Source organism: Canis lupus, chromosome 2, assembly GCF_011100685.1.
Source record: "Canis lupus familiaris isolate Mischka breed German Shepherd chromosome 2, alternate assembly UU_Cfam_GSD_1.0, whole genome shotgun sequence".
Lineage (NCBI taxonomy): Eukaryota > Metazoa > Chordata > Mammalia > Carnivora > Canidae > Canis > Canis lupus.
The window spans coordinates 65,221,910-65,246,825 of record NC_049223.1 but is presented as its reverse complement, the minus strand read 5'-3'; the positions used below and the strand labels follow the sequence as shown (position 1 = coordinate 65,246,825).

Below are 24,916 nucleotides of genomic sequence, written 5' to 3'. Positions count from 1 at the left end.
CTATGTGACAGGTATTTGTTGTGGGGATCAGGGATACATCAGTGAATAAAACTGAGAAGACTTGCTGCCTTCTATGGTTGATACCTGGGAAGAGATTTGATTTTGTGGCAACCGTGTTCTTCTATCTGTAATATCAAGCTAAATTGTCCACATCTTGTTGGTGCACACAATTATGAGACTACAAGTTTTTTTTCCTGTGAAATATCCTTAAATATACCAACTCAGGAAATTGGCTATTTTTTAAATGACATTACCATTTTTTTTTCATTTCTATCTTGGTGTTTAATCAGAAAATCATATATGTTGATAAATTTATGTTGTCATTTCCATTTTTAAATTCAAGAGACTTCAAGGACTATGAATCTGGCTGCCTAAAAATGAAAGGTGAAGGTACTCATTATGTTGCAGTGGCACATTTTGTCAATTGAGAGTGGTTTACTTATTTTTAGTCTATGAAAAGTTTTAAAAATAAAATTTAATGTACCCTTTAAATATTCCTTGTTTTAAAGATACTCCATTTTAAAACATGCCAAAAAAAGAATTTGATGTCTGTGTTTGAGGTCAAAAATAGGGGACATAGAGATTGTTTTTCTGCTTTGGCCTGCCTTCCTTCCCTCCTTCCTTTCTGCCAATGCCTGTCTGACCTTCAGCACACTCTGGGACTCAGGAAGTGTGTGTGTGTGTACATCCCCTTTGGAGGAGCTTCAATCTTCCCACTCCTATGACTACATGAATACTTTTTGTATGGCTTTCTTTTCTCACAACTGAGTACTCCCCTCCCAACCCCCTTAGGGAATAGGGAAGAGAGGTTCTGACATTGTGCTTGTGTAAACATAATTGAGAGCTTTCCATGTCTCTTGCATCTTCATAAGTGATTTTTTGTATTATGCTGGGACAGTATTTCTTTAAATAGAATATTCTCCCATGGAAATCGCCCACAATGCTGAGAGTACACCTTGCAAAAGGTGAGTCTAGAATATAGGGTGCATCCTCAGCATTGCCTAAAGACTGAAGTTAGGCTCTCTGGAACATCAAAAACAAATTTATAGCAGTTCATTAGTATAGTGCAAGGAATCATGAACACAGTGTGCTGCCATTACCCATGGAGAAGACAGAGTTACCAAGCGAGTGCAGATATGAGGCTCTGAAGATGAAGCTGCTTACAAGGGCTCTCATTTATTCTAGAAAAACCCACTTGCCTATTTTGAACCACTTTTCTTCAGAGCATATGTCTCACTGTGCAACCAAAAGGGTGTTTATATCCTAGTCACTTGGCAAAAATTCTGTCATTGCTTCAGAGAGATCCATTTTAAGCCTGAAGCATGGAGCTGAGAAATAGATGGGCTTTGGTTGTCTGAAGAAATGACCCTCAGTGCAAATTTAGACAGTTACTTTTTCTTTTCCCCATAATATTGTTGCTGGATGGAACTACATTTTTTAAAGTAGAAGATAAGTAGAGTCCTAAATCAGTTTGGTTTTCTCACTCATTTGAAATGAGATTTGTTTCTATTCAATGAGATGAGAAAAATTGGGAACTTTTCATATTTCCATTGGCCGCTGAATTATTTCCATTGAAACATATTTCCTCATGTACTTGAGACAGTTTCCAAACAATTGCTCTTTAAAAGTCTATCTGATACTCAATGGGAAGAAGGCAGATACAAAATTATATTTATAGGACACATTTTTAGAAGATGTACTTAGAGAAGATGACTGGTAGGGTGTATGTCAACATGTTGATTGATTATTATCTTTAGTTAAGATTGTAATTATTTCTACCTTCTTTATAGTTTTGGTGTTTTTCCATTCTCAGACTTATTTTTAATGCAGGTTTCTTAAATGCCTAAAAGAGAATTTCCCTTTAACAATATTAAAATAGACATAATGTCCATTGGTACCATCAAGGCATTTCCCCTTTTCCTTCACCTTGTAAACCACACATGAAGATGCTCACAGGAGTGCCTCTCAAATAGGCCAGGATTTGCATTCATCAATAAATCATTTGTAATTAGAAGTCTTTTCTATCCAAAACAAATATATATCTTTCAAGAGTATTTCTCTTTTGTGAATGATGTTTGACATCTTAGAAGCTAGGACTAAACCTTTATTATGTGCATTGCTATAGTTAAAGCATTATTTTGTAGGGTAAGCTCAAGGTTACGTGCTTAAGAAAAGCTCAGGTTAATCCCATTAGGAAAATCATTTTATTCATAAATCTTTGGCTGTTGAAAAGACCATTGGGAGCCAATACTGTTTGTATAGCTGGATAGAATTTAGTATATTTGACAATTAGCAATACAAAAAAATAGTCTTCATTTGCACTGTGCTATCTATTTAAAAATGAACAAGCCTTTCACAGAGAACTATGTCAGTTCACCTCAGCATGAGGCTTTTGGGTAGTTATATCAAATTTTTGGATGCCAAAATGTAGTCTGGCAGAGATAAACTGATTTGCCCAAGGTCATTCATCTGGCAGAGGTGGATTATTTTCTTTTCCCCAGCTCCAAAATCCTGTATACTTTGTACTGCAACATTGCCCCTCCAGCAAGGCACCCTTGCTGACTCCAGTGATGTGGGGTAGTGGTTCTAGCTAGGAGTTAGCTATTGTTGACTTTAAATATGAAATCTTTTTTTTTTCCTATGAAGCAATGACGTTTAGTTTTTAGGATGATAAACCTTTCTCCCTTTTTTCTTCTTTCTCCTTGTTTCTCCTAAATACTGTTCCATATATATTGCTGCCAGAAACAGATTATTGGCATTCATGTTATGTTTTTCCATACCTTTTAATCATTTCTACAGCTGTTCGCATGACAACAATTATATTTCCACTTTTAAAAAATGTTACAAAGATGCACAGAGAAAAGAGAAAAGCAAAGGAATAAACTACAAGCAATTATGTAAGTGATACTTTTGTGATCTGACATTTTGGGAAATGTTACTGTTACTGCAACTACCTTTTATTATCTAGGTTTTAACCTTTTAGTGGATGACATGCCTTAATCTTTATCATAGCTTAATGATAGGGCGCTTATTTTTCTAATTTTTACACCGTCCAAATTTCTTTTATTTTTCTAAAGATTTCATTCATTCATTCATTCATTCATTCATTCAAGATTGAGAGTGAGCATTAGCCAGGGGAGGGGCAGAGGGAGAAGGGGAAGTAAAAGCAGGCACTCTACTGAGTAGGGAGCCCAAGGCCCCACATGGAGCTTGACATGGGGCTTAATACTAGGACCCTATGGTCATGACCTGAGGTGAAGCCAGACACTTACCCAATTGAGCCTCCCAGACACCCCTATACTATTTAAATGTCTTAACCGCAGGAAGAATGCTTACTTTGTGCCAGGTTACATGATGGTGCCTATAAATAGATCTGTACAATTTACCAATATGTCCTTTTACAAAACTAATATAGACTTTACTGAGAAGTAAACTGACACTGTACCAAATGAGCTGGTGGGCTTAAATGTGTAGATTGTACTCACTGTTCTTACCAATTTATCAGCATTTGATGACCTACCTAGTGACTTTATTTGTGGATTATTTATATTACCTTGTCATTCAGAGATTTAAGTTTCAAATTTTAAAAGTCTCATTTCATGGAGATATGAATGTTTCTTTCTCATCACTTAATAAGAAATCCTCTATTCTGTTGCCCCTTCTTTCTCCCCACCTTTGCACCTACCAGTATTTGCAAGCTGACTGGCTTGACATGTCCATGACACTACTCAGAGAGCCTCATCTTATAAATACCAAGCTCATTTTCCTAGAGGTTTTGAACAAGATAGAATATGACCTTTCTTCATGTGATGCATTTAGATTAGTGATTTTGGAAAGTGTCATGTGACTTTCGTATCACACAGACATGGAAGTCACTCAAAGATCATGTTTTGGGGTAGAAACACCCAAACATCTAAACTTTTAACATAATGAACTTATTAAAATTTAAAACTTGGTTAATAATAAATTTGAGATGTGTAAGATTTTGCTTAAGGTGTGTTTTTGTTTTACTCTTGCTTTGCTTTCCAAAATGCATCTGCTTTATCTTTATATTATATGAGGATCCTAGCATGATAGGAATGCGCCTGAGAGAATAGCGTAGGTGAGCATACTTGAACAAAATTTAGTGTAGGCACATTTGTGTATTTAGTTTATACACTTTACAAATTCTTACTGTATAATTATTATGAATTTGGCTATCAAATTACATTTTCTTTTGTTAACTCTGTAAATTAGAAATGTACTCATTTATTTAGCAAAGTAGAGGGAAAGAAAATGGCAGAAGTTTAAACCAGAATGTTTAAACCAGAATGATCTGATAATCTAAAACAATGTCCTTTTTCTTCTCCTCAGTGTTTCCTCCTCAAAGTCCAGTTTACTCTTAGAAGTCTATTCCAACAGGCACCATGTCATAGTGAACCATGGTTTTAATATACTTTGAAAACTGTTACATCTGTTCTGTAAATCAGTATACCAATTTTAGCCTCTTTACAAAGTACAAAGGAGACTTTACTAACCAGAGAAATCTAGAACTTAGTAATTCAAATACCATTCAAAACACATATTTATCTAATAACTGGAACTAAATGTTAGGCCTCATGGCAGCTAGCTCAACAGCTAAACAAGTGTTAATAATAGGATAAGCCCACTGTATCCAGAGCAAAGAGAAGCATACCATGTTTACATATCCAAATCACTTACCTTCTATGCTCTGATTTTAGCCCTCTGGACTCATGACTGTTGCAGCAAGTGGTTGTTTTCGGTGCCTTCAACCTCCATAGTATACTGTATATTGTATATATTGCTTTTAGCAGCTACTACAAGTACCAAGTACCAGGCTAAATTCTCTACATGCAGTGGTTAGTTAATCATTGGAATAATCTTATGATTGTTTTTTTTTTTAATCTCATTTTGCAGATGAGGAACCCAGGATAAATAGATTGCCCAAGACCTCCCAGAGCCCTGCCAGAATGTGTTGAACAGGGATTTCAACCTGTCTAGTCAGACTCTAGAGGCAGTGCTCTTTAACTGTTGCAACTCGTCTCTTCCAGGCATGCATCGCATGAGCCTCATAGCCAACTTTATGAGATATGTAGTATGGATAGAATTACTACTATTTTACAGATGGCAAAACTGAGATCCAGAGATTTCTAGTGACCATGAGCAGTGGCACTGGCCTATAAACTCTATGCCAGGTAGTCTTCTCTCCTATAGCACTGCAACTCCTCAGATTTCTTCTTCTGACACTGGCAAGGGTGTGTTCTATATATTGATATTTCTAGTTTGGAATGAAACATTCTGTGGGTTTTCATCTTGATCAGTAACCCATCTACACTGCACCCCACTGCAGTAGGGATGGCCTACCTCTAAACATGGCATCTGTTTGTTCCCACCTCACTCCCAGAACTATAACAGGTAGAGCTGGCCAGATATAACAGGGGTGCTTTGTCTTGGTCACCGACCACTACCTTCCCCCTTCTCTGGCTTTTATTTGACAGGGACATTCCTTCCCCTTTTTTAGTTCATTACTGTCCTTATACCATAAATACTTCCCCACCGTAAAAATAGAAAAGAAGCTGTGAGTCATTTACACGTTAGCATAAATGTGCCTTCATGATTTCATCAAGGCTGCTGGTGCCTAACTCTTTAACTGCAGAATGAAAGTCTCTGGACTATCCTGGTTTCCTTCCTGAGAAGGATCAACTGGGAGTTGGTCTAGACATCAGGACCACCACAGACTTATTACCCAGAAATACATGGACTACATAATTGTTGCAGATCAGCACCTAGGGCAGCTTTTTCTAACCAATGGGACTCTTAGCTCCTGCTCTCTCTTCCCCTCTCTGCTGCGCCAGGTAGACTCTTGCCCTCACCCTCTTCCAACTTGTCAGGAATCCAGAGAACATACTCCATTCTATTAATGATCACATATTCTTTTCTCTTCCTGGGGTCCATAGCATGATGAGTGCTGCCCTCAGGAGCAGCACAAGCTTTTAGCATAGCTCTTCAGCAGATGGCTGTATATGGGAAGGCTGGATGTGATTGGTGTGTGTGTGTGTGTGTGTGTGTGTGTGTGTGTGTAGAGTAGGAAAGCCCTTAGAGGAAGGGAATGCATCTGACTTGCAGCCCCATCACTGGAGCACTCTCTTACTTTGTGTTCCCCCCAGAAGCAGACCTGGAGATAAGGATTCAGGTGCAAGTGGCATATATGCAAGGTGACTCCATGAAGCACTGGTGAGAGAGTGGAGAAGTGAAGCAAGGAAAGAAAGACGGTCAGAGGGGCATTCATGAGTGTTTAGCACCGTGGACAGCCCATTGGAGAACTCTGGGGGTGCCTCAGCATTACTGCCCTCTTTCCCTGAGGGCTAAGAGGTAAGAATCTTCCACAGATTCCCCTTAGTCACTGGTGAGAGCTGCTGGGTGGCAGTTATTATTTCCCAACAATTCTCATGTACCCCTTTGGGTCATAGAGTCTTTCTTTAGTTTCTTTGTTTCATAAAGGCAGAGATCCAGCCATTAAAGTGGGAATACACTGACATGTAGCTGTGGGCAGAGTACCCATATGCTTCTGCTTCACGTGTTTTAGGAGGTCGAAGGAGTTCAGAGAGCCTTACCTACCAAGCCTTACCTACCTAAAAACCCTGTCTTTAACAAGGGTTTCTGTGTCTCTGCACTGAAGATTAAATTATTCATTTCTGAAAAGCCGTTCAGCACTGGTAGTTATATTAGGTACAGAGAATTAGCAACAAAGAAAGGGGGAAAATGCCAAGCAGTTGGTTTGGTTGAACACAAGTAAAGACTCTTATAGTCATTGGCTTAGACAGCTTATTATTAATGGCTATTACAATGCTGCATAATAATAATTATGCATGTCATTAAATATGTGTCTGATTAACTTTGTCATAAAATTTATGACAATATTAAGCTTTATTCACATGCTCAACCTTCATAATTTATTGCTTATATAGCATAGTTATGACTTTAAAAAATCTCCAAGACACTGTTGGTTTGATGACTACTTTCTTATCCATAAGTCTAGTTTATCCATTCATTTGGAATTTCCATATTACATGAGTCACCAACTCTGCTTCTGCTACTGCCCATGGCAAAGCAATTTCACTTGCCCTGTTATTGTGGCTGAGAGGATCTCCTCCCTTATGGTGTGAGTTCTCTCATCATATATTACTGATTAATTCAACCAACATTTATTTGGCCCCAGTCATATTACATTCATTCAGATGGTATGAATTTACATGTGGATTAGAACCTATCTGTCCTCAAAGGGCTCATGGTTTAGTAGAGTATGGCACCTCCTTATAGATGACTATTCAAGAAGGGAGCAAACATGAATAAAGAACCAGGCATCTTCTGTTTCCATAGGTATGCAATAACAAAGCTGTTCTTATATTTGGTTTCCAGAAAACATCTCTAAAGCTACCAGTCATCATTTTGTGCCTTCAACAATGAGTAGCACTGTAGGATAGTGCTTATTACATGGCCTTAGCTTTTCATGCTGGCTGGGAATTTGATAAATGAAAGTCATTCACTGGTAAAATGTACTTCCTTTAGCCAAGTGCACAGTGGTAGCCCTTTCTAGAATCTAAGTCTAAAGATGCCATCCATCAGACTCCATGCCTATGCACTTCTTAACAATAAAGTAACTAAAAGAACTTTACTATTCACAACAAAGGTAAAATGCTATCAAGAATGAAGCTTAGTATCACAGGGGAAAGAGTCAAATAGGTTCTTTAAGTTTGTAAGTTTACATAAAAAGGATGTTCTGGGAAGCCAAGCCTGCCACTGTCAGCTCTCAGAATTGCTGTTGGCAGGAGACATAAGGGTCAGAAATGGAATGCAGCAGGTCAATAGAAGATTGGCTAGAGACACGATAAGTGTTGATCCTGTAGTCCAATGACCTCCCAAGGACTCTAATGTGGGTCTGGCAGTAGACTAGATAAGTGGATATGGGTCACACTTGCACCCTAAAGTGAGAAAGAGGTTAGTGTGGAAAGAATTTATTTATTTTTAAAGATTTTATTTATTTATTCATGAGAGACAGAGAGAGAGAGACAGAGAGAGAGAGAGAGAGAGGCAGAGACGCAGGTAGAGGGAGAAGCAGGCTCCATGCAAGGAGCCCAATGTGGAACTTGATCCTGTGACTCCAGGATCATGCCCTGGGCCAAAGGCAAGCGCTTAACCCCTGAACCTCCCAGGTGTCCTGGAAAGAATTTAAACAGCTTATTTTTAGTCCCTTCAAAGAATTTTATTTTCCTAGCTACCAACATAGAACATCCCAGATGATCATGCAATTTAAAGTTATGATATACCCATGGCAAGTAGAATAGTCCCAAGAATAGCAGGTAAGTCAAATGATAGCAACCAGGTTTGAAGCAACTCCATCCTTTCTTTGTGGAGCAGTGATTAAAAATCACAAAAATGCATACAGTAGTACATCCTTAAAGAGAAGATCTGGCCACACCACTTTCCTCTCCCTCCACACCGAATCTGTACTACATGAGTTCCCTGTATTAGTAGGAAACTTTACTCCCCACCTCCTCCTTCAGGCTGGAACTTTGAGGCCATCTTGGGATCCTCCTTGGCTCTCTACAGCCAGCAGGGAGCAAACCTCACTTTTATCTCTTTAAATGTTTCTCAAGCCTCTACCTTCCTTCTCAATCCCATTCCTTCTGCTGTAGTCATAGCCTTTGTGAGACCAAGTAGATTTCTTGCTTCTGTCCTTCCTTTTCTTCAACTCATCTTCCAGAGTCGATGGCATGATTTCTCCTGCTTGCCTAGAGAATAAAGTCCAGACAGTTTGCAACAATCCTTAGTTCACTTTCCCAGTTTCATCTCCAGTGACCCCTTGCTTTCTCTGCTCCATACCTGTTACTCTGACTGACCTCACCTTCATTCTTTGGACATACCAAACGGTTCACATCACCATCCCTTACCTACCCAATTCACTACCTTTCTGGAAATGACCAAAATCCTCCCAAGAGTATTTGTCACTTCTGCATCTATACTCTAAAAGCTAAGTTTCCATTAGAGTGTTTATCATATTGGTTGTCAATCTTAATTAGCTTTGTAACACCTAGCATAGTCATTGAAACAAGAGTAGATGCTCAAATATAGATTTATTTTTAACTTAAAGTGAGATAGGATTTTTACAATGCCAGAATCTTTAGGTCAAAAAGATTTGGCTTTTTATATTAGAGTTCTTAGTTTCAAGCAATATAAACAACTCTGACCCATTCAAGCAAGGAAAGCATGAACTGAGGGCTGTTGGGTTTCTCACAGGCTTTCTGGGAGGTCCATAGAGGTACTGGGGACCCCAGTAGTAGAGCAGTACATAAAATCTCTGCAGAGAACCATGTAGCTGTTGCTGCTGGGTGCAGGTTCTACCAGAAGTACCCTGTACACCCCAAGCCTGACATTAGACTCAGCTACTCCCTTTGGAAACTGACATAGCTCCCGGTTCTGCTGCTGCTTCAGCCAAAATGGATTCTCTGCAGTCCCCACTTGTCCCATGTCATGTTAAGAGTCAAACTCCTATCCAGTTGGTTGAGCTTGGATCACATGTCTGAGCCTAGCTGCAGGGGAGGTTGGGAAAGTGAGCATGTGGCTTCCAGGAGGTAAACAGTTTCTGTCACCCATCAAGAACCATGAGGTAGGGAAATCCCCAGACAGCTCAGATACAGGAAGGGAGTGGGTTTAAGGAAAGTGCAAGAAGAATGACAAGTTTTTACTTGAACTTTCTTTCTGGACACCAAGGACCTGATTAAGAGCTTCCTTTGATAATGTATTCTGAGTCTTAGCAGGAAAAAAAAAAAGATGGCACACTCAAAATGGGTGATTGGAGAAGAACTGAGTAAAGAGCATATTTACAGAGGATAAGCCGGGTATAGGGAAACCACAAGGGACAATACAATATTCTAGGACTAATAACAAGAGCTGTTACCACCTAAAGGGGATGAGAGACAGAGGGAGAGAGAGTTATAGTGTTCATATGTGTGTGTCACCTGATAGGAGCCATGCAAAGGAGACACAGCCAGCCCTCAGTAACCCCTCAAGGAGAGAACAAGAGTTGTAAGTGCCCTGACTCTTCCCCTTCCTTTCCTATGAACTCTAGGCAAGGCTCCCATTGGCCCCAGTCAGATGCCAGAGAATGAGGAGCCCATTCGGGCTATTCATTCTTGTCAGTCTGGTAGAGCAGAAGCGTAGTGGGGAAGGATAGAAGTGGATTTGGAAGGGGATCCCTGGGTGGCTCAGCGGTTTAGCGCCTGCCTTCAGCACAGGGCATGATCCTGGAGTCCCAGGATCGAGTCCCAGGATCGAGTCCCATGTCGGGCTTCCTGCATGGAGCCTGCTTCTCCCCCTGCCTGTGTCTCTGCCTCTCTCTCTCTCTCTCTCTCTCTCTGTGTGTGTGTGTGTGTCTCTCATGAATAATAAATAAAATCTTAAAAAAGAAAAAAGAAGTGGATTTGGAGGAACAAATAAAGATATGCAGCGCACGAGGTTTAATCAATATATCACCAACATTTTTCTTTTCGTTTTATTCAATATCCCCTTTGGGACGTCACTTTACATTTTTAGTACCCCAGCCTACAAGATAGATGATCTTAAAGTGTCCTTCTCATATTGAATTTAACAAGATTCTCTTTTCCCCTTGCTTGCTGTTTAGAATGCTCTATCATATGGTTCAACAATCTGTACCATTAAAGGGTAGTGAATACCAACTAGTCCATTTTTTTCCTTCACAGAATTGGGGGAAAAGAGTGGGAAGTGGGACCTGTGCACACATCAAGATTCTCCCTTTGTATTATCTTCATATGTATTTTGTCAACACATGAGATTCCCTGCTGCTTATCTCTGCCTCTGCCTCATTAATATCTAGCCTTACTAAAGAAAGTGGTTATAAGAATTATCATTAAAATGAGCCCCATGCCATCACTAGTTATAAGCCCCCATAAAGATTCATGCAATGTAACACCCAGTGCTTCCAAAGTATATGGTAACGTATACAAGAACAACCAGTTATTGGCTGTTTACTCTGGAAAAGAATACTGTGGGGAAACTTTCATCGTTGTTTCCAAGTATATTATGGGTTCCTTTGCAGAATATGGAAACCAATGGTTTTTCCTATTCCCAGGAGCCTCAAATAGGGGAATTGTGGTGTATCATGAGATGTGTAGATAAGAGAAGAATATTCATTTTTTTACTCTTAAAAAAACTACATTAATTGAAATCTTATGTTTAAAATGCAAATGATAGAGAAATACACTGAGCAAAAAGCAGAAGTCCCCCCTTTCTCTGTGTTCACTTCCTTCTCTACCCCTTGTCCCTTCCTTCCCACTACCAACATTTACAGTATGGCAGATAAAGGAAGACTTTTTCCTAGCCACATTATTATAAGCTATGTTCTAATGGGTCATTGAGAATAGGGTCTTGAATTGGTGTTTACTGTGCTGCTCTTTCAAGGCCCAGGCAGCCTTCTACATCCTGCTGCATCACACTTTATGAGAACGAAAACCATTTGCAAAGCTGCAAACCTGAGTTGTGTCCATGGCAGCCACTTGCATGGGGTTCCTAAGCTCCTTCCATCTATTATTTATTTTAAGGGCTAATTGTACATTTCAGATTTGCCACTTACCTACCAAAATAGGGATTTTGCTTCATTATTTTCCTTTTTTTTTTTAAGATTTTATTTATGAGGGAGAGAGAGAGAGAGAGGTGGAGACACAGGCAGAGAGGGAGAAGCAGGCTCCCTGCAAGGAGCCCAGTGTGGGACTAGATCCCGGATCCCAGGATCACGCCCTGAGCCAAAGACAGATGCTCAGCCGCTGAGCTACCCAGGTATCCCTTGCCTCAGTATTTTCAAAATTTGAGTGAAGGACTCTACTACTAATGAATATTTTACATTTCTAGATATGGTTTTTGGCACTTGTAGGTATCAAATGCTAAGAGCATTTGCTTGCCAAGAGCAGAATACGTACACTTTTGTTAAGAAGAGATGTCCATGCAATGAGTATGATTTATATTTGATACTAAGTATAAGAAATAATTGTTTTCAGCATTACACCAAACACAGTGAGTTTTTAACATGAACTTTAGGGATCTGTTAACAAGGATTTTGAAAGCTGCTCACGTGTCTCATCCTGCAGGAGGCACTCACTCACCTAGCCCATCCTGGCCCTTCTCTTCTTCGGACTTTTAGGTCATGTGGTGTCAGTATTTCTTATTGTATCTGATCTACTTATCTGATCCCAAGCACTGTAAATGGGCAGATGCTTAGGCGCTCAGCTCACCTTAGCAGATTCTGAGTTCCTAGAGGACAAGGAATTTATCATGGCTAACACAAACAGTGAGTTCCTTGACCCTTCCCATCTGTAGACCTCTTACAAGTACCTTAACCTCTCTTTTATTTACAGCTATGGCAAAATATCAATATTGGGTGAATAAGAAAGCTCACCATTGGCAGTTGTCTCTTATTACCCATAGCTCATTCACCACCTATGAAATCTATAGATTTTACCTCTGAAAAATATCTCTGAAATCCATCCACTTCTATCTTCATGACCACATCTTTATCCAGCCACCATCATCCTACTCCTAGAACACTACAGTGGCCATGTAGCTGGCTTCCTCCCATCCATTCTCGTGGCTTCCCCCTGTCTATTCTGAAGCCCTTCCATCAGTTCTCCACGTGGCAGAAAGAATTGTATTTCTAAAATGCAAATGTGTTCATATCACTCCTTACTTAAAATTCTTCAAAAGCTTCCCATTTACCATTCAAGAGGAACAACATTCTTACCATAGCCTGCCCCCGGGACCTGCCTCTCCAGCCTCATCTCACTTGTACTCTCCTTTATCTCTGACCTCCAGTCCCACTGGCCTCTCTGACTCTCCATGCTCTCCCCTGACTATAGGCCTTTGCACATGCTGAGCCTCTGCCTGGAAAACTTCTCCAGTCCCTCACTCACTAAAATCTCTTTGTCATTCAGATCTCAGCGAAATTGACACCTCCTGAGTGAAGATGTCACTGTGACCCCTTGTAAGTGGATCACTTTGCCCTGCACCCCCTCCTTAGGAATTACCACAGTTGGTAATTAAACAGTTTGCTTAATGTCTGTCTTCTCCGCTAGTCCATAAAGTCTGTGAGGCCAGGTACCCAGTCCATTTTTCTTCATCATTGTAAACCCCACACTATATCTAGCCTATGATAAACTCTTCATACTTATTTATTTTAAAAAGAAGAAAGAAAGGAAAGAAAGGAGAGAACAGAGGAAGAAACAGTACGAAAGGCGGGAAAGATGGTGAAAGATTGTTGAAAGCCAGTTTAGGCTGCTTGCTTCTAAAATTATTCAGGGATTTCCACATTTACTACCTACAATGGCTTTTTTGCTGTTGCTCTGTTGCTGTGGAATTTGATAAAAGTCATTTTCTTTTAATATTTTCCTTCGGGCTTCATGTTGTGTGTAAAAGTACATTTTTGTCATGCAGATCCTCTTACTCAGCCTGCTGCAAACATCCAGCTGGCTGCTGGATATCTCAGCCTGGCCTTCCCACCAGTGAACCTGTGCAGTACTTACTTGTGCAATCCAAAACTAGTGCATGCAATATTTAACTCTTCGTACCCCCCCAAAGCCCCAGTCCTCTTTCTGAATGTATGACTCCGTGCTCACCTACCACTCAGTCTACTGATTTGTCCTGCATGTGCCTTGCCCGCCTTCCCATACCACTTTCTAGTTCACTCATCTGTTACCTCTACCTCTCACCCTGGAGGGTTACAGTAGCCTCTCTACTGGCCTTTCAGTTCCAAAATTCAGGCACCTCCAGATCATCTTTCTCTGTATTGCCCCCAGAATTCCCTCTTGAACATGCAAATCTTACCATGCACCTTCCTATAGAGTTCCTCCATGATGGCTACCACCCTTGGCTTCACAGCAAAACATGACCTGGCATTCAAAGCCTTTTGTCACTTATCCCTTGTCATCTCTTATCCCCAGGCGTATGCCTCCTGGCTTCTTGTCTGCAGTCACACTGAGCTGCTCAGTATCCCTCTACTGGTGGAGCTGATGGAGACCCTCATACTTTTGCACATGCTGTTCCCCTGGGCTGGATACCCTTCCCCATCTGTCTGGTAAACCTCTCATCATTGAATCCCACTCTTGACAACACCGGTGTGAAGAACCAGCCAAACATGTGATCACAGTCACTTTCTCTATACTTGCTTCATAGAACAGGGCATGAAATCTGCCTAGAGAAGGCTAACATAGCTGAGAGGGGGTGGTAGCTGAAATTAGGGTGGTAGCTGGGGGGTGGAATGAAGAAGGTCTTGAATGTACTCCAAATATAGGGCTTTTAGGACCTGCTGAAAGAGCGGATGTTGGAATGAGAAGATGGGAGGAATCCAGGGGGCTATAGCCTCTAATCAGAGGAGACAGCCTCAATAGCAAAATTATAAGGAAAAAATTCACGTGCTGATCACCCAACTTCAGTAAATTTTAACTCTTGCCTCAATCTCATTTCTACCCCTTTATGACCCTATCCACACTGTCTGTACTCCCTATATCCCACCTTCCCCCCACACACAATGGATTATTTTGAAGTAAACCCTTATCATTTCCTCTGTAAATATTCTAGCTTGTGCCTCAAACAATATCACTCCTAACAAACATTAACAGGAAAAGAACACAATGAAAAATTGAAAAATTGTGTCTTTGTATCATCGGATATATATTTAGTGACCATATTTCCTGATTTGTCTTTTTTTCAAAAGCAAGTGTTTTATTTCTTTTGTTGTAGGTATGTTTGGATCAGGATCTAAGTTAGCCTGGGCATTGAACTCATCTGCTATGTCTCTTTGACTCCGCCCCCCCACCATCCCTTTGGTTATTTTTTCCAGTTTGGTTGCTGTTGCATTGTTGCTGAAGAAACCTGGATGTTTGCCCAATAGTATCAGGAATCCCACTGCATCCCTCTGGTGTTGTCCATCTTGTTCCTGTGTCTCCTTTATTTCCATGAATTGACTTTATCAGATACAAGAGTGATGTTGTTGTTGCTTTTGGGAGGGGGTGGGCAGTAGGACTGTTTCATAGGTGGTGTTTTATACCTTCATCAGGAAGTTCATAATGTCTAACAATCCCTGTTTTTGTGATGTTAACAGCCATTGACAATTATTGCTTATACCTTATTTATTTAGTAGGACTGCAAAAATGGCAATATTCTAATTCTGTTATTTCTTCATTTATTAACTAAAATGTTCTCTAAGAGAAAATTCATCTCTTTACCCATTTGGCTGTCTTGGGACATAGTTCATATAGGAAAGGCAGGATAAGAGCTTTATTCTTTCCCTTATACACAGTTGTCAAAAGAATGAGTTATTTCCCTTGCGCCTTCTAAAGGTAACCAATGAACATTTGTATTGGTTACTATTATTTTATTGTGAATATTGTTAAGAGTTTATGTGTTAAATATGTTTTATGTATCAGTCAAAGTTACTGTATGTTATTGATGTTTAAATGGTTCTGTCTGGGACCCCCAGTGGATTTTCAAGTTGGCTCTGGAATTCATTTGACATGGTCATAATTCTCTTTGATAGCTTCTTTGCTTTCTGGTATGTTCCAGGCTCATCTTGTATATATCCTGCCCCAGATCTGGAAGCAGCCATTTCTCTTCAGTTCCTTACAGTTGGGAGTGTTGTTTGGAGACCACGAAATCTGGATAGTAAGTGGATAGAAGCCTCTGGTAGAAGGTTATTGCTTCTCAGTTGTTTACCATTTACAGTGGGAAAAGGTAGAAAATTTTTTTGTTTTTGTTTTTTAATAAAATGATGACTCCATTCTGATAAATGCAATTCAAATTCAAGACAACAGTGGGGTTTTTTGTTTTTTGTTTTAGAGAGAGAGAGAAAGAGGGTGCACAGGCACAAGTAGGGGGAGGGAGAGAGGGGCAGAGGGAGTGAAAGAGAATCTCATGCAGGGTCAGTGCCCAGCATGGAGCCTGAGGCTGGAGCTCAATCTCATGACCTTCAGATCATGACCTGAGCCAAAATGAAGAACTGGGTGCTTAACCAACTGAGCCACCCAGGTGCACCAACAGTGTTTTTACTTATTTTATGGATCTTATATCCATGAAGTATCTCCTTCCTCTCATGCCAAAAATCCCAGTTCTGAATAACCCTGATGTAATTACCATTTTGCTACATCCCACACTACACACGATCAGCCTCAGAGTAATTATACAAAAACTACAGTCAACAATATGATTAATGAAAACAGCCAAGCTTTTTTCTCTTTTCCTCTAGGGTATATCCCACCAGGGACATAAATTATTGTGTTTTAGAGTCACTTAGAATAGACTCTATCTGTGTCACTGTCCCCGCAACTATATACATAGTTAGGTTATTTGTTTTATTTTGCTTTAAATTTTTAATAATTCATTTTAAAATTTTATTTTATAATTATAAAAATATTAACATGGTTGCAAAGTCAAATCTACTAAGCAAGGCATATTCAAATCTAGCTTCCCTGCACTCTCTTTCCCTGCTCTCCCTCCAAATAACCATTTAAAAAAATATGCAAGGACCTCTTCACCTTGTCCCCACTTCTACCCTCCACCCTTATGGTCTATTCTCAATACAGTTGCCATCATGAGCCTTTGAAACATAAGCCAGTGCTCTGCTCAGGACCATCAGAGGATCTCATCTCAATCTGAGTGGAAGCCCAGATCCTTACAATGGCCAGCAGGCTTCTACACTGTCACTTGCCTACCCTTCTCATCACCCTTCTCTCTGATCGCTCTCCTACCCCTTTCCTCCTCGCTCCACTCCAGCCTCTGCTGCACTCCTACCTTAGGTCTCTTGTAGCAGCTCTTATCTCTGCCTGGTGTGCTCTTCCTTCTAATATCTGCAGTGCACGCTCTCTCACTTCCTTAAAGTAATTGCTCAAATGGCACTTTCTCAGTGAACCCAACCCTCCACCCCTTAAAAATTGCAACCTGACCCTTCCCCAACTTCAGATTTCCTATAACTCCTCTATCTTTCCTATTGTACTTTTTTAAACCTTTAATCATGCTACATAATCTACTTATGTAGATTACATAATCTACTTATATATATCATGCTGATTGCTTGAGTTTTGCACTAGAATATAAATTCTACAAGGATAGGGATCTTTATATGTTCTGTTTACTGATATAGCTCAGTGCCTAGAATAGTGCCAGGCATATAATAAGAACTCAGTAAGTGTTTGTTGAGCAAATGAATGAATGAATGAATGAAAAATTTCTGAATTTCAGCAGAAAAGGTTATCAAATTATGTCCCAATGTTAGGAAAACATTCAGAGCCACACTGACTCTTGGGCCTAAAGTGAATAAGGATCTCCCTTCTGACCAGAACATTGCTTCTTCCTCTGTCATGTTCTGGTGCTCTGGAAGTGAGGCATGATGAGACCCATGTGGCACATCAGTAAAACAGATGAAAGACAATAATAACTTCCTATTTATATGATGTTTATTACATTGATATAAGCTCTACGTTTAATCCTTACAGCAATCCAGTAAAGAGGATCTTATGATTTTCCTCATTTTACGGGTGAGGCCAGAGGCAATATAGATTAAGAAATTTGCTTATGGGCAGCCCTGGTGGCGCAGCGGTTTAGCGCCGCCTGCAGCCCAGGGCGTGATCCTGGAGACCCTGGATCGAGTCCCACGTCAGGCTCTCTGTATGATGCCTGCTTCTCCCTCTGTCTGTGTCTCTGCCTCTCTCTCTCTGTATCTATGAATAAATAAATAAAATCTTAAAAAAAAAAGAGACTTGATTATGGTAAAATGTTGCAAAATCACGAGGAAGTGACGAGTTGTATTATCTTTAAAAAAAAAAAAAAAAGAAAAGAAATTTGCTTATTGGCCAGGTAGTTTGTAAGTTGTAGAGTTGGGACCCTGGAACCCATGCTCTAAACTAGTGCTGTCCAATAGAACTTTCTGCAATGAAGGACATGTTCCATATTGGAACTATCTAAAATGGTAGCCTCTAACATGAGCATCTGAAATGTGGTTAATGTGACTGAGGAACTGAATTTTTAATTTTATTTACTTTCAATTAATTTAAATTTAAATTTAAATAAGAGCCTGTCATTACTGTCCTAGACAGCTCCGTTCTAAACAGCTATACTATAGTGCATCTTGGTTTTGACTGGCAGAGTGACAAAGAGTTATTTAACTCTCTGTTGCAACTGTGATTTAAATCCAAAGGTGCAACATCTTTGTGGGATTCCATGGAATGCTGCAACCCATGAGCTCCTTTTCCAAACAGTGTCACCCATGACTTAATGAAACATACGCCTGCTTGATCTTAAAACTCTCTCAAACAAGCAAAAAAATGTCCCAACACATTATGTTCCCTTCTATTGAAGGAAATGGAGGACCAAAGTGTTCTGATCCTAATTTGTTCTTACTTAAGAGCCTAGGTTTGTAAGAAAAAATAAAGAAAAGCTAATGACAAGAGGTAGTGTGTGACACTGCAGGGTCAGCTGAAAAGTACAAGTTGTATTTCTATTGATTTTTAAATTATCTATTTTTTTACTTTGGAAAATTGAAAAAATGTGGAAGTTTTTTTAAAAAAAGAAAAGAGCAAACATATTTTTACCATCTGGAGTTAATTACTGGCATATTTGATTCAGGCTTTTTTATGTATATAGTGTTTTTAAAATTATATGAGTGATATAAGAGTTTCTCCCTTTAAAAAGAAGAAAGACCACCTTATTTTTTTTTAAAGATTTTATTTATTTATTCATGAGAGACACACAGAGAGAGAGAGAGAGGCAGAGACACTGGCAGAGGGAGAAGCAGGCTCCATGCAGGGAGCCCGATATTGGACTCCATCAGGGTTTCCAGGATCACGCCCTGGGCCAAAGGCAGGTGCTAAACCGCTGAGCCACCTGGGCTGCCCGAAAGACCACCTTATTGAGTTAAATCTCCCTTTGCACTTTCTTCCAATTCCAGTCCCCTTGCCTTACTCCCCAGAAGTACACACTAACCTGAACTTGGTATATATTCTTCCAGCTATTTTATATACTCTTATATATACATGCTTATAATTACACACATATACATAAATACTTGTATATATGTACATATATGTGTATAAGATATGCATGTGTCTTACATATATAATGTATATATATGTGTGTGTGCATATATGTATGTGTGTACATATGTGTATGTATATTGTTGACCTTTGAACAACACAGGCTTGAACTGCAGAAATCCACTTATATACAGTTTTTTAAAAATAAATATAGTACAGTACTGTAAATGTATCTTCTCTTCCTTGTGACTTTCTTAATAACATTTTCTAATAATGATCTTAATAACATTTTCTTTTCTCTAGCTTAGTATACTGTAAGAATACAGTATATCCTATATATACATGTAATACATAATACATATAGTATACAAAATAAGTGTTAGTCGATTGTCTATGTTAGTGGTGAGCTTCTGGTCAACAGTAAGTTACTAGTAGTTAAGTTTTTGGAGTGAAAAGTTATATGTGAATTTTTTACTATTTTTGGCATTCCTAACCACCCCCCATTGTTCAAGAGTCAATTGGACATATACATACATTCACATATATATGCAAATTCTTGGAAACATGTAATATTTTTGTATGGGTTTGTTGACACTTATATCAAGAATATCACACTGCATCCTGTCCTGCAACTTTTTTCACTTCTTATGGTTTTTGAGCTTTGTGCATTTTTGCTACATTTAAATCTAGATTAGTGTCCCTATTATATCATATGAACATGCCACACTTTGGTTATCTATTTCCTTACTAATGAATATTTATGTTATGTCCAATTTATTTTAAATAATACTGCAGTGACAATTCTGCTAGTGGATCTCAAGGACAAATAATTTTTAAGATCATAGAATTTACTCATTTTCCCTTTTACTAGGTACTTCTACAATGCCTCAAAATTGTGCCATTTATTATCCCACTAGTAGTATAGAAAAGCATTCCTTTTCCTACACTTACACCAGCATCTGATGCTGACCAACTTAAAAATTTTGCCCGGCTGAAGTAGGTAGCTTATTGTGGTTTCAATTTGTGTTTACCTAATTACGTTCTACATCCTTCCCTGTTTATTAGTTGCTCTCATTTCCTTTTCTATGGAATTCTTGGATATATCATGTATGCTTTTTTTCTGTTTATTTTATTGATTTATAGGAATTCTTTATAACTTCTGGTTAATCCTTTGTATACTAGATATGTTACAAGTATTTAATCCTCATTTATAACTTGTCTTTTAATCTTTTTATGGTTTATTCTGTTATACAAAAGTTTTAAGTCTTAGACTCTAATGGTGGCTTCTAGCAGGCTTCTCTCATTCCCGCCGAACTGGTTACAGATCTTACTAAGTCTTCATGTGTTAAGTTCTTGGAAAAGAGACAAAAGCTGATATGTGATGATGGTTTATGGGTTGATTGCCATTTTGGGGAGAAAAATGTTATCTTGTGCATATTTATAGCATTTTCCTTAAGAAACAGAGTTTATTTTTATATTGTGAATATTGTGTTGTTGTGGTAATGATTTTTTTCTATCTAATAATAAAATGTTGACAGTGGTAAAATCCTTATAATAGATTTTAAAATAAGAATTGATTTTGCCTTTTATTGTATACCCTTTGAAAGTGTTTATTTAGGACTCTTTTTCTTGGATTTTGTATTTATTCGGATCTTCTATCTATGATTATGCTGCAAATGATTTCAGACTGTTTAAAAAATATCTTAAATAATGTCTCTTTATGGACAGAAATCATAGCATGCTGGAACCAGTCTACTAGCTTTGAATCCCAGCTCTCCACTTATTAAGCAAAAACCTTTGGCAAGCCACTTGTGTTCTTTGTTTTTCAGTTTCCTCATCTGTAAGAAGGGGTAATAATAGTACTGATCATGGGACTGGTCTAAGGGATAAATGTTAACACACTTCAGAACATCCCAGGGTAGTGGTTTGGCATAGGGAAAGCCCTCTACAGATGCTGGCAGTAACTGTTTCTCAGATCTTTCAAGATTATTATAAATGAGGAAATACATTGTAGATTTAGTGCTCTCTGGAAAATATATTCAAGCTGAAGAGCAGCTAATTTTCCTAAATGTCATGTGATGTGCTATTAGTGATACCAGAAAATGTACAAATACAAAAAATGCTGAGAGTGCTGATTAACCCAGAACTCTTTTATAGATTCTTTGTGACACCTTTCAGTCCCCAAAGCTCAGTCCTTGTCTCCTCCAAACACATGAAATCAACAATTTAAAAACCAAAACACAAAAGGTATGACTTTGAACCACACCTCCAAAAGCCTGGCCCTTCACATGCGTAATTGTACAATTGTTTGGTGTAAATATTTGTTCACTTCTCCCTCCCCTACTCATCTGTAAGCTCCATGAAGGCGAAGGCAATAGAAATGCCAAATTGTGTATCAGTTGCACTCACTCATTCATATGTATTTACAGCAGCTTGATGACCCTCTGTTCTGCCCACAGTCCCCAGCTGGCTGGATGCCTGGTTGTGGACACCCTTCCATCAGCTTACCATAGGGCACAGGGTCTGGAGTGACAAGAGCTGAGTTTGAGACCTGGTCCTCCACTAACTGAACAGGAATTGACACAACCTCTGTACATTCCAATTTTTTCAACCATAAAGGAGATGCTATCATTAAAGATTGAGTGAAATTAATATGTAAAGTGTTGTAAAAATGTAGGGTTTTAAATGGTGAACGTGGAATTCACTAGAAATTCCTCTGATGACAGTAGCTGGATATTAAAACGAAGACTGATGTATTACGTATGATATGAACTCGAATGATTTTTATGTTTGCAGTCTACACTCTCCTTTTACCTTGGTAAATCATTCTGAAACAAGCTCACCCCCGCCCCGCAGCTTCTCCATTCAAGAATGATGCAATCCTGACCTGTGATGTTTTCAGAAGTGTTTTCTGAGCATTGGCAGCTTAAGCTAAAAGCATCCTCTCTATTTTTTCTTCTTGCTATTGCATATGGGATAACTGCTCTCACCTGTTAACCCCCTCGCAGAAAATCCGCCCACCGCACAATAGCTTGCAAAACACAGCGTGGCACTCTGTGTGTGCTGCATAAAGAAGTCAGTGGGCAGGGTGTGGGGTCAGCCTGCTGTTGGGGGCAGGCTGGTTTTGTTGGCACGTCCCTTTTGTGAAGGATGTAGTCATTGTTCTACAGTCTGTACCGGGCTGCACACCATCTATTTACTTGCTGTCCTTGAACTAACAGGGGGTCTTTTCCCCCAACCATAAATGGGTTGGTGTGAGAGAATCTTCTCCCACTGAGGGACTCACTTCTGCACCAAGTCCTCTTTGTTAATCTTCTGCAAAATAAGGCAGTTTTTTGTTGAAGAGAAAGCAATCATTAATTTTTCATAAGAGCAGCAAAGTTGTGAATAGCAGAGGACCTCTTGAATAAAGAGCTTAGAGGTTCCAAAGAGAGAAGAATAACAAAGCCCAGGGGGGGAAAAAGTGTATTCTTTCTTATACTATTTATCATTCCCCCAACCCCTTCATGCCCTGTTAAGAAGGAAGAAGCCATTTATGCAAACTAACAGTTCTTCAAATCTCATGAACCTTAATTTTAATCTTTATCAGTGCCTTTTTAAATGAATAATACAGTGACCTTCAGTTTTGTCCTGTATTATGTGAGGTTGATTCATAAAGACCGCTTTAGTTTTTTAAATTAAGGCAGAAGCTGTATGTATTCTACTCAATTCTAGCATTAGCGTTATCCCAAGTGTGGCATTTATGTTCTTTCGCTTCTTTGGTATAAATAAATATCAAAGTAGGAAGACCAGTGTGAACTCTACAAGGAATAATAAACTAAAATAATATGGCATTGATTTTGTTCAGGGTGTCTAAATGCATTTTTATGATTGTGTATGTTTATAGCTTCTTCACACAAGTGACATGAATTCCAGGCAATTAAAAAGGACATGAATTTCAAGACATTTAGAAAGAGTCTCTGCTTTCCAGTAGCCCTGCATTTGACCAAATTGTAGTTCTTGAGAAAAGCACGGCAGATTTGAGACCTCCACCTTAAGAAATGGTGGAGTTATTGCCATTTTGTATTGTTTTACAATATTATTGCAAGGAAACCACATTAGGGGACTTGATTTTGGCTGCTGAAGTGCTGTAGGAGGATATAACAATTTAATAAAAGAGCAGAGAAAGATTCCCTTACACTGCATGTGTGTTTTCATTTTGCGTTTCCTCCAATCAGGGGCTCTCAGACTGGCCTAGAGTCTTGTTGCTGAGGTCTCAACCTATGTCACCTTGAGTGAAGGAGACATGACACAGGAGCTTGGGAGCCCTGCAGGGTCACAGAGAGGACTCCTTGATAAAGGGAAAGGGAACACCACATGGACAGCCTTCCACAGAATGAATTTAAGATGTGTGATGTTCTTGTGCATTTCAGTAAGATAATAGACACTCTCTTTATTGTTCAGCTAACTTCTCTGTCTCCTCTCTGACCTTCTCAGGGCATTACTGTTATTCTCTTGAATTTTTTTTGTATTATCTAAATTACTCAAGTAATACATAAATATCAACTCCTTGAAGAAATTAAAACATTACAGAGAAGTTAAAGTCCTCTCAGACCCCCTACCACTAATACATGTTCCTGTTTGCCCTCCTCTCCCTGTACCTCTATCTCCCATTTCAGCAACCATGCTCAGTTTAGTCTGCATCCTTGGAAATGTCTTAGATACATTTAAGCACCATCATTAGCATTAAACAACTAGATAGAACTGCTTTTAAAAGGTTCCCCTCTCCCATATTGGTATAATATTCTGTGTATCTTTCTGCTTTTTAAATTCATTAATATTTCCTGGAGATCTTTCCATGTTAATCCATATAGATCTACTTCATTTGTTTTAATTGCTTCATGATATTTCATGGTGTGTCTGTGCTGTAGTTATTCAGCTTTTATCCTAGACGGGCTCATTTAATTGTTTTTCCAATTTTTCTCTATTAAAAATTCTGCAGTAGTCTGTGGCTTCTTGTGCACAAGAGTGCTTCTCTAGATCCATACCTACAGGCAGGATTGCTGGACCACAGAACATGCACATTTTAGGGTTTAACAGGTAGGGCCAAATTGCTCTCGAAACTGGAGGCACCAATTTACTTTCCAACCAGCAAGGTATGGGGGTTTGCATTTCTCTGCATCCTCACCAATATTATCAGACATTAAAAGTTATGTGACTTGAATGGGTACAAAATGGTGTCTTTTATAATATTTCTCTTATTACTAATGAGATTAAGCCACTTGTTGTATGTTTATTGGCTTTTGGCATTTCCTCCGTATGATTTGTTTATTCTATTGGGTTATTTGCCTTACGGATTTGTAGGAGTTTTGTGTGTGTGTGTACATGTATATATATGGACATATACATGTGTATATGTACATGTACACCTATATTTTTACACACACACTGTATTGTAATCTTGTATCTGTTGGATGCATTACTGTCTCTGGGACCATGGCCTTCATTTAAATGTGTTTCTGGTATCTTTTTTCTCACCATTGTTTTTGACTTAGATTTTTTTTTCTCAATCTTACTGTTCTTTTCCCCCAACTTCCTTGTAAACATGCAGTGATTATCATCCTGAGCACATGGTACATTGGTTACTTTTTCCATATCAGAGGGGGGTTTGATGACTTTGTTGCCACCTCCCATTCATAGCTGTAGGAGAAGCTCAAGTGAGAAGGAAATAGTAATTGCTACTAAAACCCATTAGCAGCAGCCTACCTTGGATGCAACTTTTCTTCCACGTATTTATCTACGTTGAGGGCTTGAAGTTTGAGGAAACGTATATATGGGGATGGTGAGTG

At 39.1% G+C, this 24,916-nt stretch overlaps 1 non-coding gene across 5 annotated transcripts in view; it reads left to right on the top strand.

Moving 5' to 3' along the window:
• The window catches only part of LOC102152918, a 90,187-nt gene that overhangs the window by 24,421 nt on the left and 40,850 nt on the right, over positions 1 to 24,916 (top strand). For 4 of the 5 annotated variants that reach the window (XR_005355825.1, XR_005355823.1, XR_005355822.1 and 1 more), the window contains exons 2-3: positions 6,168 to 6,372; positions 15,628 to 15,726. This is a non-coding gene — a transcript (translation initiation factor IF-2-like). Of the gene's footprint in view, positions 1 to 2,796; positions 2,898 to 6,167; positions 6,373 to 15,627; positions 15,727 to 24,916 lie in introns of those variants that run through there. The other variant, XR_005355826.1, reaches the window with a different exon arrangement.